The 19,280-nt window shown below is 28.7% G+C and overlaps 1 long non-coding RNA gene across 1 annotated transcript; it reads right to left on the bottom strand.

The window, feature by feature from the left end:
* Positions 1–9,609: 9,609 nt before the first annotated feature.
* LOC136989764 (uncharacterized) lies at positions 9,610–16,428 on the bottom strand. Its single transcript, XR_010882954.1, has 3 exons — positions 16,104–16,428; positions 9,868–10,053; positions 9,610–9,786 (listed from the first exon to the last, which is right to left on the bottom strand). It is a non-coding gene; the product is annotated as an uncharacterized lncRNA (long non-coding RNA).
* Between the last annotated feature and the right edge of the window lie 2,852 nt (positions 16,429–19,280).

Here is a 19,280-nt window from a genome sequence, read left to right as displayed (position 1 = left end):
AATGTGTGTTAAAATAATTCTGTAATGTATATTTTAAAAACTTTTATTACTTTTAAAATTATAATTCTTATGTTATAATATTGTTACCATAAGATTATTATTAAAACTAACTTTATCTATTAAAGAAAAAAAAGGCATAAAAATTGTTATAAGAAATATTCGATATGTTTGCAATTAAATTGTTTTTCTCAATAAGTGATCTTACTTATAATTTGTTTTTTGTAAGTCGGCAGTTCTCATCATATAAAAATATCTCGTTTCGTAATTATAAAAAGTGAGGTACTAATCTAATTACTGTGATGCCCCATATATTCTAGTGGCTTAGAAATGTAAAAATATCTTTCAAAATGTAAATAAAATGATGAGATCTGCTGTCGCGTATGCAAGTGGAATGTTTCGACGAAAATAACACATGTAATGTAAAGATTTTAAAAGGTATTTAATTAATTTGTAATGATAGTATAATATTGGCTATAATTTTTTCATATCGAGAACTTAAAATATTAAAGTACAAAACGTAGAGAGCAAAACTTAAAAAAAATACATTCCAGTGGTTTTTAAACTGTTGGAGTTTGCAAACATATCATATTATTTGTTAGAAAAAGTGAGTGCTCTCACAGTATATTGTGTACATATTTGTACATATCGTGCACATATTAATAAAAGCTTTCTTTCAAACTGTAACGAGATTGTTGCATATTTAGATTTCTAAAATCCCAAATTTATGTCAAATTTTCAAATATATTTACTATGTATGCTTCTGAAATATATCTATATATATATATATAGAGCCATCACTGTGTTCTAAAAAAATTGTCCACAAATTAAACAATATGCAAGTTATTAGCTACTTTGTATTCTTAACAGTTGCAAAAGGTTACATTCTTACTATGCAGTTAATTAAATTCTCAATATTAAATTATTTATGACAAGATTTAATCTTGAGTTTTTTTCTAGTAAAGAATTTTAATGTGTTATATAGAATGTCCTAAAATATTCTTTTAAAATCTGGCTAACTCAAATTAATGAATGAAGGGAATGAAAAATTGTAAAGAGCAGCGAAATATTCAAATTACTGGATATTTTCCCACCCTGCAAGCATTAAAAGGTCTTTTTTTGCATGCACTACTATTCATTTATTCTGAGTTAACCTGTTAAAACAGTTTAAATGTTTTCCAATTGTAACTTACAAGATTTGAAAATCATTCAAATGTTATGTTGTGTTGTTTAAATTGAAACTGTTATGTAGGGCCTAATGCTAAGACAAGTCTCAAACAGATAATCCAAATTGATAAGGTATCCCGTTTATTGAGATGGACTATTTAATATTGTTTATGGAGTCTGATGTACAGGAATTCATCATCCCCAGTTCCTGTGGATGATGTGTCCAAACCATTTTTTGGACATCTAGCTATATATTCTAATGGCAGTATTCAAGAATCAGGATTGATGGTTTCCAACTTTGAGAGTGAAATTAGTCACCCCGGATGGTCTATGCTTGAATGTCAAAATTATTTAGCCACTCTTTAACAGTGAGATAGCTGGGAGAATTATTCTTTGGTGTTTTTATTGTCATGGCAAATTTCTGGTAAGAATCTAATGATGGTTCAGAACTCCATTTTGTCAAATTGGATATTGCTTTCCACCACTTTGTCTTTGCAACTTTGCTTGTACAGAATGGTATGAAACAGTTTGTTTTTCATAAAGGTATCATCAAAACTTTAGAATAAAGTGTTGTATCATCAATTCCACAAAATATAGTTATGTACTCTAGCTGACCTACTTATTTATAAAGTATGTGCTATACATTCAAAGATATGTCCCCTCAGTCCCATATGGCTGTTTATATCTCGCAATATTTTTGTTACCCCTCCCAACATATATTTATTTTATATCATACTATAAAAATTAGGAGTAGAAATGAATACTGTACACCACAAATATACCTAATTCTGTTTTTCTCCTCAAAACCCAGCAATTAGGCTAATGAAAATGAGTAAGAAAAATTCTATCTCCCTCCATTATGTATACAGATCAATGCCAATGGAGATAAAACATAAATATCAATATTTTAACATTTGAGACTTCTGCATACCAATTTCGAAAGAATGTAAAATTTAAAACAATAACATATGTAGTTTACGGTTTAGCACCACCTTTAATTTTAACAGATAATGGTGCTAAAACTATATAGTTGGCTTTGTGGTCTACTATTAAAATGGTATTGATACTTTTAATTTATAATGATAAAAATAAATGTTTCATTTTAACACATTACAAGTTTAGATCTCATTGTAATAGTAAAAAGTAAAAAGTTATAGTTAACTGAAGACTTGAAAAAAGTTTGAATCTACTGACGGAAAATGAGTGGATCTCCTTTATTGTCTTTGATTAATTTTTTTCAACATGTTGAACTGTTAATTTTTATCATGCCTGAAGATTCACAACAGTATCAAATACTTTATTTAAGTTTCATTGTGTGTTTTGACATATTTACAAAGTATGTGCCCTTTTCAGACAAGCAGGGATACTCGAAGATGTTATGTATATTGTAATAGGCATCAAAGTATTTAATGTTAAATATTATTGTGAAGTGTATCAGACAAAAAATTTCACTTATTCCCATTTGGCACATACTTTGTAAATATGCCAAAATGCCCAATGAAAATTAAATAAAGAATTTCTGATGCAGTCATTGATCTTTAGGCACAACAAGAATATAAGCATCTGATACATTGGCTCTTTTTTTTTTTACTGTAAAACTCATCATTCATATTTCTGAAGATTTTATAAAATAACTAGCTGTTACCAGTGACTTTGCTTACATGGATTTTGCAAGCAAACGCCATTTATATTCATAGTAATTGTTATATAACACCTACCACTGAGAATGATGAGAATTGTTGAGAATCAAATGAACTATTTTCAATTTGATCAATTTTCTGGAATGTTTACAATCGTTCTATAATCGAACCAATATGTAATAACAAATTTGAATTTAAAATGGTTCAAACATTTGGCTAAAAAATCGAAATATATAAAAATATTTATAACAATGTCTGAAATGTTATCAATTTAATACATCTAAGTACTCAATGAAGACTAAACATAGTTGAAAACAAAAAATTGCATCTAAAATAGTACAGTAGAAGCAGTTCTTCATGTTAAGCCTTAATCTCCCTCTACCCTCGCAGGGGAATTTCGAAAAATCCCTTCTTAGTGTGTGTTTCCATGACGTACCCTGACTGTGTACCAAATTTCACCTCTTTAGGTTCAGTGGTTTGCTCTGGGTGATGATGAATCAATCAGTCAGTCAGGACAAGTAATTTTATATATTTAGAATACAAGTTCATTTGTAACAGAAAATATACAGATATAATTAAATTTAATAAACAACTGCAAAACTTTTGAGCAAAATTATAAACTATTGAACTTTAGTTAGTAGAAATTTTCACCAGGTGCATCTAACAAGCATCAACAATCAGTCCAATCTGACATTATGGGACGTTGGGAAAATCAAAATAATTCATCTAACAACAAGATTTATCACTTAAATAAACTATTGGTATGTGTGATGTAGAATATTAAAATAAATAAATTATTGGCTTACTAGATGTGTGTGTTATCACACATACCGAAATAAGCCAATTAGGATGAAAGATTCAAAAACTGCAAGGAACTAGTGTTCTAACTGACCATTAATGCTTTGATAACTCAATAATCTGATACTCGGTCATTTTAGCTCCCATAATATGAATTATCTCCAATCTGTTCTTAGTCCATTCATTGGGGTATTGAAGTTTTAACTTAACATATTTTTAACAGAAATTTTGGGACATTCTATATTATTATTATTATTTCTTTATATCTTCTACTTTTAAAATATGAAATGAAGCAGTTGCAAGTTATTAAAAGGCTTCAAGAACACTATTCTGTTGGCTTAAATACCAAATAAAAGTAATTTCTTTTATAGTTTAAATACAAAATTGTACAGAAAAGCACTTTTGAATACCATATTGTTAGTTATAGATTATATAATCCTGTGAACATTATTAAATAAATAGTTTTCTATCAACTCTTCTAAACACACTTATTTGACTAACTGCAAAAATAAAATTGGAGAAAGCTGACAAAAGCTTATTCTCACTCTTGGGTATTTTCTTAGAAGATGGAAAGCTTGTATGTATCGAAAGAGGCTTTCGTGAAATTCAAAAACAAAAACTTGTGTGATCGAGGACTGGTAATTCTTACATTCCGTGGTGTATTGATTTTTGTACAGATTAGGGAAAAAAATGTGGCTGTTTATACATTTGAAAGTTATGTATTGTATTGAAATTAATAATCTTAGTGATCCAAGAAGGATATTAAATATGTTAATTGACTGATTTCTAATGTTAATCTTACTTAAAAAATAATGGAATGAGTAAAATAAATTCAAAACCTTACCGATACAATCCTTGACATTGTATTAGCATAACTTGCCGTATCCTTCTTGGTGCCGGAAACTAATCGACGTTCTCGTAGTTGTGTAACTTGTTATTATTTTCATCATCAATGTCCGCATTTTTGACACCGCCAGTGTCGAAGTGACCGCCTTCTGGTATTTGTTGTAATTTTATCGTCGGCATCGATGCAACCAATCCTATAGTAGTGTAACCGATTCCAGTTCGTTATCTGCTAAATATAGTCGTTATATGAGAAGGGAATTACCACAAACCGAATACTTTATATGTCTTGGTGGTACAAAGACCCGGTAGCAGAAATGCGAACGTGGTCATATATACTTAAAATAGATAAGTTAGCCTTTTTCAGAGTTATTTATTTTTGTATGTTGTCTTTTGAGGCATTGAATGTTTTCACCAGGAAAAAGGTCAATGGGTGTACAAACTTTAGCAAATAAAAATGCAGTTTTAATCATTATTAGTGTGTTATAATTCATTTAAAAGTTAAATCATTAAAAAAATAAAAGTTTGTTTTTATTTTTTTGTATAAAATAGTTACAAAAAATAAATATTCAGTAAAATTTGTATTCTTTATCACATCTACATTTCTACATCAAAAATTGAAAACTTATTGTGATAAATTGCAAATGCATGAAACAAATAACATTCATTGTACATAAAATTACATATTCTCTCTTCACAGTTATACTGTTACAGATTAGTTTTAATAATTATCTATACATTTTTTAAAGTCAGCATAACAGTAGATTGCTTTATAATTCAACTGACCAATAAACAAAAACCAGATTTAAATGAAACTAAAGATGCATGTTACATATTTTCCAAAAGCCATCATTTAAAATATATACAAAATCATCTTTATATATGGGTAATCCATTGTAGGATTATTATAACATTATACAGAAGATAACAGAATTTCTCTACACTATTGACAAAATATCTTATTGATTTAGATCAGTGGTTTTCAATCAGCGTGCCACAAACATTTTTGAAGGTTATTAAAAACAAATTATTTTCAAAAGAAGCTCAAAGAACAAGAAATGTATATCTTAAAATTAAAACCTCTTTAAATTGATCATATGAGTCTTTCAATATTACAAAACTATATATGTAGTATATTTGTAAGAAAAATTATGTGCGCGTAACAGAGTTTATTTTAAAGCAAATTTTATTTTAAACGAATCAAAAATGTATCTATAATTGTCCAAATTTAGTTCAAATTATTTTAACTTAGAAATAGCTGGGACATTAGGCAGGATTCTTAAGGCAATTATCATGCCACTTTTAAATACAAATCAAGATTTAATGTTAATTGCTTTTCTTATGTAAATGAAAAGTATTAATTTAAATAACTACTGGTATTGTTATAACCTGCTGCTGTTTTAAGGAACAACAATACTGTTTTATTTAATTCACAAAAAATAGACAAAAAGAATTAGGTTAAGTGGCAAGTAATGTGGCAATACAGGTATACCTCACCTTATGTCGGTAATTGGTTCCAGGAGAGGCGACGTAAGTCGAATTTACTTGTGTAGTTACGACGTAAGTCGAACTACGGTGGAAAACGCCAATAATGAGCACTTAAAGACCACTAAATAAGATGACAACACAGAAACACAGATGTTTTCGTGTTTCGTTCTCTAGGATTTATGATGATTATATTAACATTTACTGTAAATGTACATATTTTAATATGATTTTATGTGCTTTTAATGCTTTTCTAGTGAAATTACGACTTCAATATTTGTGGCAGACGGATGTAAAGTCGAATAAAATGACTTAAACTTGATTTTTATTTTCCCATATACTTTTTTGACAAATGATGTATAATCGAGAACGATGTAACTTGAGGTATACCTGTAGAATGTTTGCAAACATATAATTAAAATCATGTGATTTAAAGTTAAGTTCAATTGTACTGTGAGATGAAAAAGGTTGAAAAACACTGATTTAAATAATAATCATATTCAAGATTTCTTCTAATAAATCTTAGGACATTATCTAAACAGTTGTTTGATAGCTGCATGCATGAAAAAATAAAGCAACTGAGTTATTATTATTATAAAAAGTTTCAATAATCAAATTACCTTAAAAAAATGATAAAGTAGACAAAGATTATATAAACATCAAATTTCTTCTATGTTTCTACTTACTACTAAGAATTCTTTATGTCAAAGACCAGTAAAATATTTGTATAAAAATATTTTAAAAACAAAATTACACAAATGTTAATCAACTGGACATTTTATATTCATGCCATTATATTTTATGATAAAACAATCATTTAATAAATTTTTTTAATCATTTCAAGTGTTTTAATAATGGGTTCATAACCATTCTTTTATAACAGTTTTTTTAATTTAATAAATATTTATACAATGGTATGTTTAATGTTTGAGTATTAATTATGTCAGGCAATGATAATATTAGTTCAATGTAATGAATTTATATATTTCAACAATTTGAACAACAACAACAACTAGGAATTTGCAATTTTTTAAACTAATTTTGTCAGCTTAATGCTATAGTTAAATGTGTTTAAAACATTTGTTTAAACTTAGAGCTAAGATAATTTGAATTTTCTAAAATACACATATCACCACTAAGGTTACATGTTAATAAGTTATTAGTACATTAAACATTAAAGATGTTTTAGGTACATTTCAGCCATATCAAAAATAGATAATGTTAATCCTATGTTGACATGAATTTTGTTTTGCAAAAATAGTGTGAATTATGAATATTTTTAACAACAAATTTTAAATTAAACAGAAAAGATTAACTTAACAATGAGGTAAATATTTTCTATAAAAATATATTACAGTAGAAATCTGTTATTTGCTACTTTACACAGGGTGCCAGATTAACTTAAAAACATGCTTCTCATACACTGAGCACATGTAACTTTTGTGAATTGTATATATACTATTAAACTATATGTACTGGTTAATACAGCAGCATAAACTAGTACAAAATGTATGGCAATTCCCCATGATGTTTGGATCATACACAAATTATGGAATTTTGAAAAAATACAAACCATCCAGAATCTGGCTACACAGGTGTCAGGTTAACAAACTTTTACTATATTTCTTTAAATTAAAAAAGAATTACACTTTTACCAAAATATTAAGACATATCACATGAATAGTACATAATATGTAATTAAAGAAACATACTATTTTAATAATTCAGATTTTTTTCTATATATATATATATATTATTATTATAAGCTTATGAGGAAAATATCACATTTGTAATAAGATTAAACTTATTAAAAAATCTAATATAATAAGTTTAAATTTAATTTTTGTAGACTTTTGAAATATCTCTATAATACATTAATATAAATGGTTATCAATAAACATTTAATCACTTATGACTTCAGTTTTCACATCTAAAATAAAGTTCTCACAATGTATAAATATATTAAACATTTCTGTGAATTGTAAATGCAAATTTAAAACCTTCATAACAACCAAACCATGAAAAATATTACAATTAATCTCTGACGTTAAGATTGTCTTGATAATTTCAATCTTACTTTTTTAACCTTATGACTTTGATGGATAAGTTGGCTCTAATTGTCATATAAGTCAACTATTGCCAGATTTTTTGCACTACAACCTTTTATTATAGGCTATACCTCTGCAAAATTATGTAAAATAGTTTAAAAAGTCATAGATGATAAGCTAAAAAATTCAAAAATTTATACATAATTTCAATTAAAAAGGCAGATAGTACATTCACAATATAAAAACACAAAGTTTCTCCTGTATTTTTATACTGTGAATGTACCATCTGTTTTTTTAATTGAAATTATATACTTATTCTGGTTAGTCTTTGTTTCATGACCAGAAATACTTTATCAATCCTTCTCTTTTTAAACCACACTTGGTCCAGCAGAGCTACTAGGGTATGGTGTTGCAAAATGATTGCTGTAAATTTGAAATGATGGCTCTATCTGTCTCTAGTTCTAAACTGTAATAATAATTTAAAAATCATGAGATTCTAGCAATATTTTGTACATATTTAGAGGTATATGTAGACAAAAAATAATCCAAATATGTCTAATTACCCTAAAAATAAACATAAAAAACATTGGATAGGTTTTTAAACTGCTATTAATACATACATTTCTTGATAATTTATTATACCAACCATTTTAAATGAAATAGTTTTAGAACTGTAGAATGATGCAAGTGTAAACTGTATGATAAGGCACAATATTTCAGAATTCAATATGAATTTCATGAAGAAATCTATGAAGCAGATTTGAAAAATCCTCAGCATTTGTAGGAAAAAGTGTACTGTCACTTGACAGAATGTTAAAATATATTAGTGAGCAGAAGATAAAAACTACTATAAAATTTATGTGAATAAAGAAATAATTTATAATACAGTATTTAAATAATCAAATTCAATTAAAAGTTTTGTTAGAAAATAAACTATTTTGATTTATGAACTATTCCTTAACCTTTACATTAAGACTATGACAAAAGTAAAATCATTATATCAGAAGAGAAGCAAAAGTAGTCAGATGGCCAAAGACAGTAACCGCATCAGTCTGTTGTTCTGGAGAGCGTAGGTTCAAGTCTAGCTGATAAGCCCAAAGTTACATGGGTGGTTTACTCTTGATATGTCAGACTCAGGCCTTTGCATCCAATTGTGGATCCAGTCATACACAATGGATATGAAAAAAGACTATTAGAGTAAAAAGCTAATTAAAATAAATAACAATATTGTAAATTTTGCTATTTACTGCAAAAATGGAATGTAAAAGAAATCTTTAAAGACTTAACAATTTCAAAATAAAATATATGCAAGTTTTCATTCATTATGCATAAAATTATCAATATATGCAGTTGAAACTGCAATGGATTCAATGTAGAACTTTTAATTCAGTTTAAAACTAGTAGCTTCACACACTTATTCCCAATACAGACTATTCATAACAAAAAGTCTATGACAATTTACTGATTTTTAATGCCGCCACCATTTCATTTTATAATTGAATTTGGAAGTTTCTGATTTTTCATTTAGATGTGAATATTTTTTTATTCATTTTTACAAATGTTATGTAAAATTCTATATTTTTTGTTTCAAGAAATCATAATAAAAGCTGTCGCCTTTTCACAAAACAAAGTCATTACTAAACAAAGTATAATTAACCAATAACAATTATACAAACAATTCTCAGCATTACAAAAATGCCAGTTGCTGCAGATGCATATTCTGTGAATTCCGCCGTCACCTTCATGAGAATAGCAGCCACCAGGCTCGTTTGAAGTGGCGCAAGACCAAGAAATGGATGTTATTAATCCTACATATTTGAACAATAAATTTAATATGAAAATATAGAAATATACGTAAGTAAGATAAATATATAAAAATAAGAATATACCTCCTTCATTTTTAACTGTATCTTTCACACAGACACCCTCTTTAATTCTGCATATATCACTATTGCAAGCTAGATCTGCTGGGGGAACGGGCTCTTCGATGTTGTAGATGTGATTGTGTAGCTCTCGAAACCACGAGCAATTGTAACATAAAATTTCTGATTCGTATAAACCATAACTATCTGTTCCTGAAAATTGAAAAATAATATGTAAAATTTAATATAATAAACTGGAATCTTATGCTAGCATTGCAAATGATTTATAAGCTACTTCTATATAAAATAAAATCAAATGAATAATTACAACTTCAAAACTTATTTCTTTAAGAATAAAATTAGTATAAACTGATAATGTGGATTGGATTGATGGGATACATGGGTGATCTGCCATGGAAAACTTTGCCTCTATTCAGATGTTAGACTCATGAAGAAAGCCCATAAAAGTCCAAGCTCGTTGGTTGATTGCAAACTCACAACCAAAAACCAGTATTCAGTGGTTTTATCTATTCAGTCACTGGTATTGTGAGATATAGTAAAAGACAAAAGAGAAAATATACAAGATATGAAAGCAATGCAGAAGCAAGATTAAGACATTCAACTATGTTATGACTGAATTATTTGACTATATTTATTTCTTTTGAAAGTATCTGTTTAATTAAATATATATTTTTTAATCATAAAACAGATCTGGAATTCTTTTTCTAAGTAATATCAACTGGTTTAATAGAAATATCATTCTAAAAAACAAAATTCAAAGATATTTATCTCTAAAATAAATTTTTAAAATCACTTCTCAAATTACTGTTTTTTGAAATATATAAATATTAATTAAAATAAAATTTGTTGTTTATATGCATAGTTCTCTAAAGTTAGCCTATCTGAAAGTATTAAAAGATTTCAGATGATTTAAAAAAGTACATATTATGCTTTGAAACATAAATTATAATACTTCAAACATTCAATCACTATATCAATGAAAAGAAAATCAAAATTAACAAACCTATCTGCAAAAAATTACTCCTTGATCTATAATGGATCTATAGGATGCATCTTCTTATCTAACTCCTTACAATTATGAAAAAAGTTAATATTCAGATATGAATTTTCTGTGTTAATTATTAACATAAGAAAGCAGTATTGAGGATTACAGTGAAATCTTGATCTATCATTTCCAGATGTATTGTTTTACCAAAAACATCATTCAATTTCTAGGGTTCCTGAACAAATCTTATTTAAATTATAGAAGTTAAACCCAAATCAATCTGTCCCTCAATCTGTTGTTTATGGTATCTATTGGTCAGAAGTTTTAGCCCTGCAGAACTGATCTTATTAAGAAAGAGCAACCAACACCATATGCACACAAATCCGTAGTTAGTGTTTTCAAAATGTGGTGTAACAAGAAATAATTTGGACTCTATAATTAACTGTGCAACCTTGCACATGTTTTACCTGCCAGACAATAAGCTAGAGAGAAAGGGTAGTGGCAATGATAGTGAAGCCAACTGCAAACAAGTGCCAAGTTTAACTAACTGATTTGTCTGCCTTGGAAGGATATTGTATTTCAAGAAGTTTTGAAATAAATTTCAAAACTTCTTGAAATACTTCAATTAAAATGGCAAACAGTATTTTCACAATTTAAAAAAATAAGAAGAAACCAAGTGGTCTCTATTTAATTGCATCATGTCCACTCACCAGGAACAAAACAGTCTTCCTTTGCAGAGACAATCTTTTGTTAGAGGACACCTCTGCAAAATTATGTAAAACAGTTAACTGATGATGTCATCAGTAAACATTTTAACTGCCTCTAATAAAAGGTCATTTCTGCAATATGATGGAATTGAAGACAATTCAATTTCTTCTATATTTGTTAAATTCTGAAATAAACTAGAATGTCCAATTGGTAATTGGTCTAAGTTTCATTCACAAGGTAACTGGCATGAGGCAGGTCACCCCTACCAACATCATTTACCCAAATCCTTACCAGTCAAAATTGGTCAATCTTAAGAATTACCACCCTGAGACCTGGATGCAAAACTGAAAAAAGTCTCATGGAACCAGGAACAGGCCAATGCAAATTACCTACAGCTAGTCTAGAAAACATTTGCTATGCTGATGATTTTTGTTAGAATAACAATTTTAATATGAACTAACTGATTGTATTTTATTTGAATAAAACTTTATCTCAATGGATTCCTACTTGTATATTACTACAGTAGAGCATCAATTATCCGACTTAATTGGGGACTGGGGTTGGTCGGATAACTCTATCATTAATGAAGCCACATTAGAAAATGTTCATTCAATAGTACAAATAAATACCCCCATATAACATAGTAGTTAGGTTCCAAAAAGTGCCATGTTATGCAAATCCGTGCTGTAAAAACCAAAGAAATACAAACATAGATTTAAGTGCCAAAAGTTAACAAAAGTGTACTATTCTTTTTCATAATTAAGAGAAATATGTTTATTAAAGCAATCAATAATTAACTAACAATCACAATAAAAAGTATTGCATGTTAATATTAATTTTTTCTTTACTGCTAAACACCATTAAATGAGGATGTTTTCTTTTTTGGCAAAATATCATCATCATCTGAGCTTTCCTGTTGACCTTAGTCTCAATTATCAGCAATATCTTGATTTTTCTTTATGTTTTTTCATAAAATCTTGTATTTTCTTTTGCTTGAACTTGTCTACTTTAAAAATTTAATCTTTTTATGTAGTAACTTTTAATTTAATCTATAAAACAAAGCACAGTAACAGTCTTTTGCATTCATTTGGTGCACTGTCTCCAACAATGGCAACACCTAGTTTATAGTTAAACTAGAATAGGAAGCTAGGACAAGGAAGAAGAAAAATTGTACAATCACTTCTCATTAAAGAAAACTACGTGAAAGACACGAAACAACATTGAAAATTTCAATATTCTAAAATCCATGGGAAAATATGAGACAACATGCTTGCTTGTTTGAATAGAAAAAAAAAATCAAATAACAGAGATTGCACTTAAAAATTGTAACATTTTGTCTGCGGATGTTCTCAAACCATGTTAAAGTGAAACCATATTATAGGAATGCCATGTTATACACTGTAAACATAAACAAGGATTTTTATAAAATATTTTCTAAATTCAAAATTTATTTGTTCAAAACATAAAAATGGCTTATTAATATGATGTAAATTAAGTTACTTATCTGTGATAGATAACTAAAAACTAACTGTATGATGACAGATTTGTATGTTTATTTTCTCGGATTAACCTCAAAGATTTAATCTGGCAGCTCCTAGCAGCATTTTTGTATATGACATTCAAAACATATAAATTTAACAACACAAACAGCCAGATATAAATAACAAAAAATAAAAACAAAAAAAAATGTTTTGGTTTTTTGGTGTTTAATTTAAAATACAATTTCTCTGGCATTTCTGGAAATTAGATCCTATAAAAATAATACAATACAATTAAATATGATGACAATATTAAAAGTACGAAATTTCAATGTGGTCAACATAATTTCAAATTCTTGTAGACAATTATCTATATTATCAATGAAGCTAACAGATAAAGATTTGAGATTATAAATCAAGAAAAATCTTATTGAAGAATGAATGATTGTTATGATACAGTTAAATCTCATTTCAATGAACCACTCAGGCCACAGAAAATCATGTTATTCTAAGAATTCATTATACGGAGAAGAACGGATTTCCTGCATATCCAGGAAAATATCCATTATTTAACCCCCTACATATAAGAAATACCTGTACTTGAAATCATTCAGTCCGTTGAGATCTCTATTTTTTTGTTTGATAGAAACACGTATGTTACAAGATAATATATTATGCCTTACGTGTGTACGATAAAGCTGATGGAAACTGTATGTACTGTAAGTATAAAAAGAGGTAAATTACATATGATCATTAACAGTTTACTTGATTTAACGATTTGTTAAAAAACTCATCCATTTTGGTTTGTTTTGGGGCACTTTTCTGCCTATTCAATATAGTAACAACTCGATATTAGCAATATCGTGTACAGCCTGTTTGTTTACAACGAAACTCATTAGGAAGGTCTTCATGACTTGGAAAGATTCAGTGGCCTCGCTAAATTTTGGCACCGCATTTGTAATGTTTACTAGGTAGCTCCTTCTCAATTGCATCAGCCTACTAGCTCTCTTCATACAATTCTTCAACTGTACATATCCCAGATGTATCAAGTTCATCATCAAACCATATAAATTCCTAAAAACACCCAAACATTAACTAAACGTTAAACAAATGCAAAGTTTACAATGGATGAAGCTAGAAAAATTCCATTATTCTGAGTTACGGATCTGCTAAAAGAAGGTAAAATTACATTGATTTGGTGGAACCTGGATGAAAAAAATGCGTTATTCCGACAAATCCGTTGTTCCACGATCTGTTAAAACGAGATTCCACTATATTTCTAAATTTATTATTGCTTGATTTCAATTGAATTCATATAACATACCATATTTAATGTATTTAGTGTATGTCAATCTTTGATTTTCTAACATAATGGGTTAATAACAGAAAAAGTCTAGACATAGGCCATAGTTTAGACCTGCCTCTATCCTAGTTTAAGCTATGGGCTTTTGACAATAATAATAATACTGTCAACTTCCAATTTAGTGGGACAGATTTACCATGGTCAGTGATAGCAGGAATCCATGTGCAAAAGTCACTATATTGTTTATGATAGTGCATGTCTAGTTGTTAAATTTTTAGGTCAATATAGGCCTACTGTACTTTTTATAATTTTTACAGCTATGTAACATAAATTAATGTGCAATTAATTACTGTAATTGTAATTTTTTTTTTAAATGCTATTGTGTAGATTTTAAATGAATAAAGTCTTTGTGATTGATAATGAGCTACATTTTATATACTATACATTTTATTTTGTTTAGTTCCCTGACGACATATTACTATGTTTTGATATTGTTACTGTTGACATATTACTATGTTTTGATAGAGTGCTATTATTGCACAGTTATTTTCAAATAATTTGATGATTTACCACGGAATTTAAAATACCATAGTCTGTGAACCCTCCATTACCCTGTTATGTAGTGAGTTGACTGTACTTACCAATGGATTAGAAGTTTTAGGAGTTAGAGAAGGATTAGGAGACATACAGAATGATGCATTGTCTAGACTAGACCTTGTTTCTGTAAGTGGTCAAATCAGCTTTATAAAGAATAAAATATCCATTTATTTAGCTTTAATAAATGGAACTGTTTTAAAATAATAATAATAAACAGTTAATATTACCTTAGGTAGCCAAGATGGCGGCTCGTCTCTAATTCCAGCAAGGAAACAGTGGGACACACGTTCTAACCTAACCTATTCTAATAATTTGGTTGCTAATAATTATGGTAATTTATTAGAATAGGTTAGGTTAGGTTAGGTTAGAACGTGCGTCCCACTGTTTCCTTGCTGGAATTAGAGATGAGCCGCCATCTTGGCTACCTAAGGTAACATTAACCTAATAAACAAAATGTTTAGACTAGATCTTCATGTTTAACATGTAATTCAGACAAATAAAAAGTTTTTAATCATTTTTATTTCTCCAAATTACACACAAAACATTAATATTACTAAAATATTTCAATTTTAATTATTATTTTAACAAATGTGGATGATTCAACTTGGCATGCAAATTTATTAAAATATTTGTAATTGTATGTTTTTCAATTCATCATACAAATTATTATTTTTTCTTCTGAAAACTCTTAAGATATAAAAAAAAAGTATCTTTAATAAAATAACTTACATTTAAATTTATATATTTTAAAAAACTTTTTAATGGAAACTAAAATATTCAAAAAACTTCCTAATCTGATAACATAAATTATGTGCATATCTAGAAATAAATAATAAAATGTCCTCTAAAGAAATTTATTGCATTGTTATCACAGGCAGATATTTTTATCTATTGGCATAAAGTAGTAAGTCAGTGACATGCATCCTAATTAATAAAAACGAATTTTCCAATGTGTTAAGTCAATCTTACATTAAGTTATTTTAAATTATATTTGTAAATAACAGAGAAAACAATGAGATTATATAGGAAACATTGTTTTAAATTGTAATTGAATTTAATGTGTAGTCAGAAGCCAATTTTCCACAATACATTCAATACTTCCCTATTCCTTAAACTGTATCAATAAACAGGTGTTTTGACACGTGTTATATATTAAAATATCGATACTCACCTCTTAAAAGTAGTAAATAAGTAAAGAATATTACATAAATATTCAAAAAGTCTCGATTTAAACAAATTGGAATGTTTAATTTAAAATAATTCATCATAAATATGTTTAACTTGTAAGTACAAAAAAAAATAATTTTTACTCCGCCATTTTGTTTTGTGGTTGCTACATTGCCGCCATCTAACTGTGACCTCGTAAAAATTTTACATGTAAATTTTATTTTAAAAAAATCGAACTAAATAATAAAAAGAAAAATGATTATTTAAACAGAATGAAATATTCTAAACTTAATCATGATTATAGTAAAGGTCAACCAGATTGAAAGAAACTGGTCGCGCAGCTCTTTCGCCAGATAAAATGTAGTATGGCAAGTCGATGCGTAATTGGTAGCACGATACGTTTCTAAATATTTTTAAGGATAAAAAAAACATTAAGTTTTCATCTAAATCAATAAAAATTGATTGTTGATTATTATATTATTATATTAAATTTTAATAATACAGTCGGGTCTTTTAAAAAAGAAATTAAATAAGGAATAAATATTCGTGCAAACGTTATAATTTTTCTTTAGCAACGAAAACATTATCACTTTCTGTATTCAAAACAAGAATAAGATTACAGTTTTTGTTTATCGGCAATTCGAAGCGAGTATTCGAATTACAAAAAACATTAACTAAAAGAATACAGATTAGTTATTTGCTTTTCTGTCTTTATATTCGTATAATTGGATATGTGAACACTAAGTTAACCATTTCTGTATGATTTCTCTGGCTGCGTCAATAATGCGTGATAAGCAACTTACAGCCAAAACTCTTAAAGATTATGAAAAGATACAGTTAAACTAAATTCAGTAAAGGTTCCATTGTGAGCTTTTTTGAAAACTTGTCTCGCCCCGAGGACGCTGAAATGGTTTTTTTTTAACAGTACCCATTATGGATTTGGCCAGGCCCACAATGGGTAATGCCGGGTGGTGAGGAAGGTGTCCGACATGTGCAGGATAGACTGCACTCAAAAAATTACTACGGTTTTTACAAGCGTCCAGATTTTATCCTGAATCTCTTAGTGCGACAGGTAGACCCTTAATTGCCTGGGGCATCCGTCCATCTACATAAATACATAGTAATAAAATGTCTCAAATAGTATCTTCTAAAGTTTTGAAGATTCTCAGCATTATCGAAAGGTATCTCGAAATACTTAAGGAGATTCTAGAATCAAAAACTCTTGAAATTATATTTCTTTTAATATTTACGGTATATTCATCATAAAGACGAGACAAAAAACTGTATAACTAATCGAGTTAGCCACGGTGCAATCATTTAGGAATCAGGACATTGCATATTGGCCGCAATTGGAATTCTAATTCTCGTTTTAATGGTCAGATAGCCTTGGTAGCGGTTCCAACGTGCTTCTATGGGAGATCCAAATTTAAGTTCAAATCAACTCAAAAATTTCCATGGACTGATGGATTGCGGATCTCGTTCTTTACCACAATGGGAACACCACCGCTCCCATTGTGGATTAGCCGAAACAATGACGAGTGTAGAAAAAGACTCTTTTAGTGCCTATAGGACGGATAAACTTTAAATTTAAAAAAAACCTATTAACAAATTAAAGACAGCTTATCCGCCATTAAATTATAAAACATATGACACTATAGAATTAAAACATTTTATATTTTAAATTATTTTTAAAATGTATTATGAAAATCTAAATTAAATCTTTTTGCCCCGCACTATTTACGTTACAGATGAGATATAGTAACTTTATGTAGTTTTGTAACCTTGTAAACTGTTACATAAATAGGACTAGTATCGGTTTCATGCTAGCAGTTCCAAGCAAATGGCGAATTAATCATAATTATACTAACAAGTGAAACTACAGAGTTATAGTCTTGTTTCAAACTACGTTTTATAAAAACTCAAAGGAACGAAATTAATAAATTAAACAGACGCCTTTTGAAGTGTAAACAAATCTGATCAAACAAATTTAATATAGATTTTGCCGCATAAACTAGGGAACAAGAAAAGTGATCTGAAAATTTTGAAGAAATGAAATCATGTGCAAAATTACTTAAATTAAAAAAAGGAAAGGATCGGATTATAACTTTTAGTCATGCTCTGTCTCTCTTATCACATTTCAACATGAACTTTAAATCCCGGTTGATACGTTTTTTTCTATTCTTTAAATAGAAAAATAAAAATATAATAGGCGAAAATATTATATAAAATTTTTGGAAAGATAAAGAATAAATTAGATAGTTTAAATTTCCATAATTTTGTAAAATAAAATCTTTCTAAAATACAGTACTTTTAAAAAATAAAATAAAATATCATTAAAATTGTAAAATGAATTGGAGTGATTCGGTAAGACAATGCTACACATAGGAAATCTACCAAGGGAAATCTCTCCAGGAGAGACTGTCAATGGAAAACTTAACATTCTACTGTTAGACATGTAAATAAAACTTCGAAACTTCATATGGAGAGCCTGTTGGGGGTCGAACCCAGGACCAGCTACAGAATTATTGTTCAGTGGTTTTATCCACTCGGTTACCGGTAGGCCATCAAAGTTGTGAAATTATAAAAAAAAAAATTTTTTTGCTTTTATTTTCCATTTTTAAAATGATTTCTTAACTGGCCGAGGAGGCTGGGGTCAGTCTACCGTCAGCCTAAGGCATCAGTCTACCTCTCTGGAAGTCTTGAGATCGAATCCGAACCAGCAACCCCAGGAATTTTCATGGGCGATCCGTCCGGGATATATCGGACCTCATCCCTCACTACGCCGCCACGTCTATTGTTGACCTGCACAAACTCATAATGGATACATAATGGATACAATGGCGTAGCGAACATAACTGGCGCCCTGTAAACGACACTTTATTGGCGCCTCCCCTCCCCATCCAGAAACACATAGTTTGTCTTGGAGACCATTTAGGCGCCCCTCTGCGAGTGGCGCCCGGTGCATGATACACCCCCTTGCACCCCCTCGCTACGCCACTGAATGGGTATGGAAAAAACTTTCTTATTGCCTACAGGGCAAAAAGGGTTACAAAATTTTAAAAAATTCATGAAAATAGTTTTAAGAGTTCATTTTTTGCTTTTCAAAAAGTGAATTTTTAACTTAAAAACTAAATTATCTTTTTTCCCAGTACCAAGAAATTGTGTGTCAATACAATTACTG

Source organism: Centruroides vittatus, unplaced genomic scaffold (genome assembly GCF_030686945.1).
Source record: "Centruroides vittatus isolate TY-2023 unplaced genomic scaffold, ASM3068694v2 scaffold_769, whole genome shotgun sequence".
Lineage (NCBI taxonomy): Eukaryota > Metazoa > Arthropoda > Arachnida > Scorpiones > Buthidae > Centruroides > Centruroides vittatus.
Note: the sequence above shows the minus strand (reverse complement) of the source record. Positions and strands in the feature narration are given on the sequence as shown.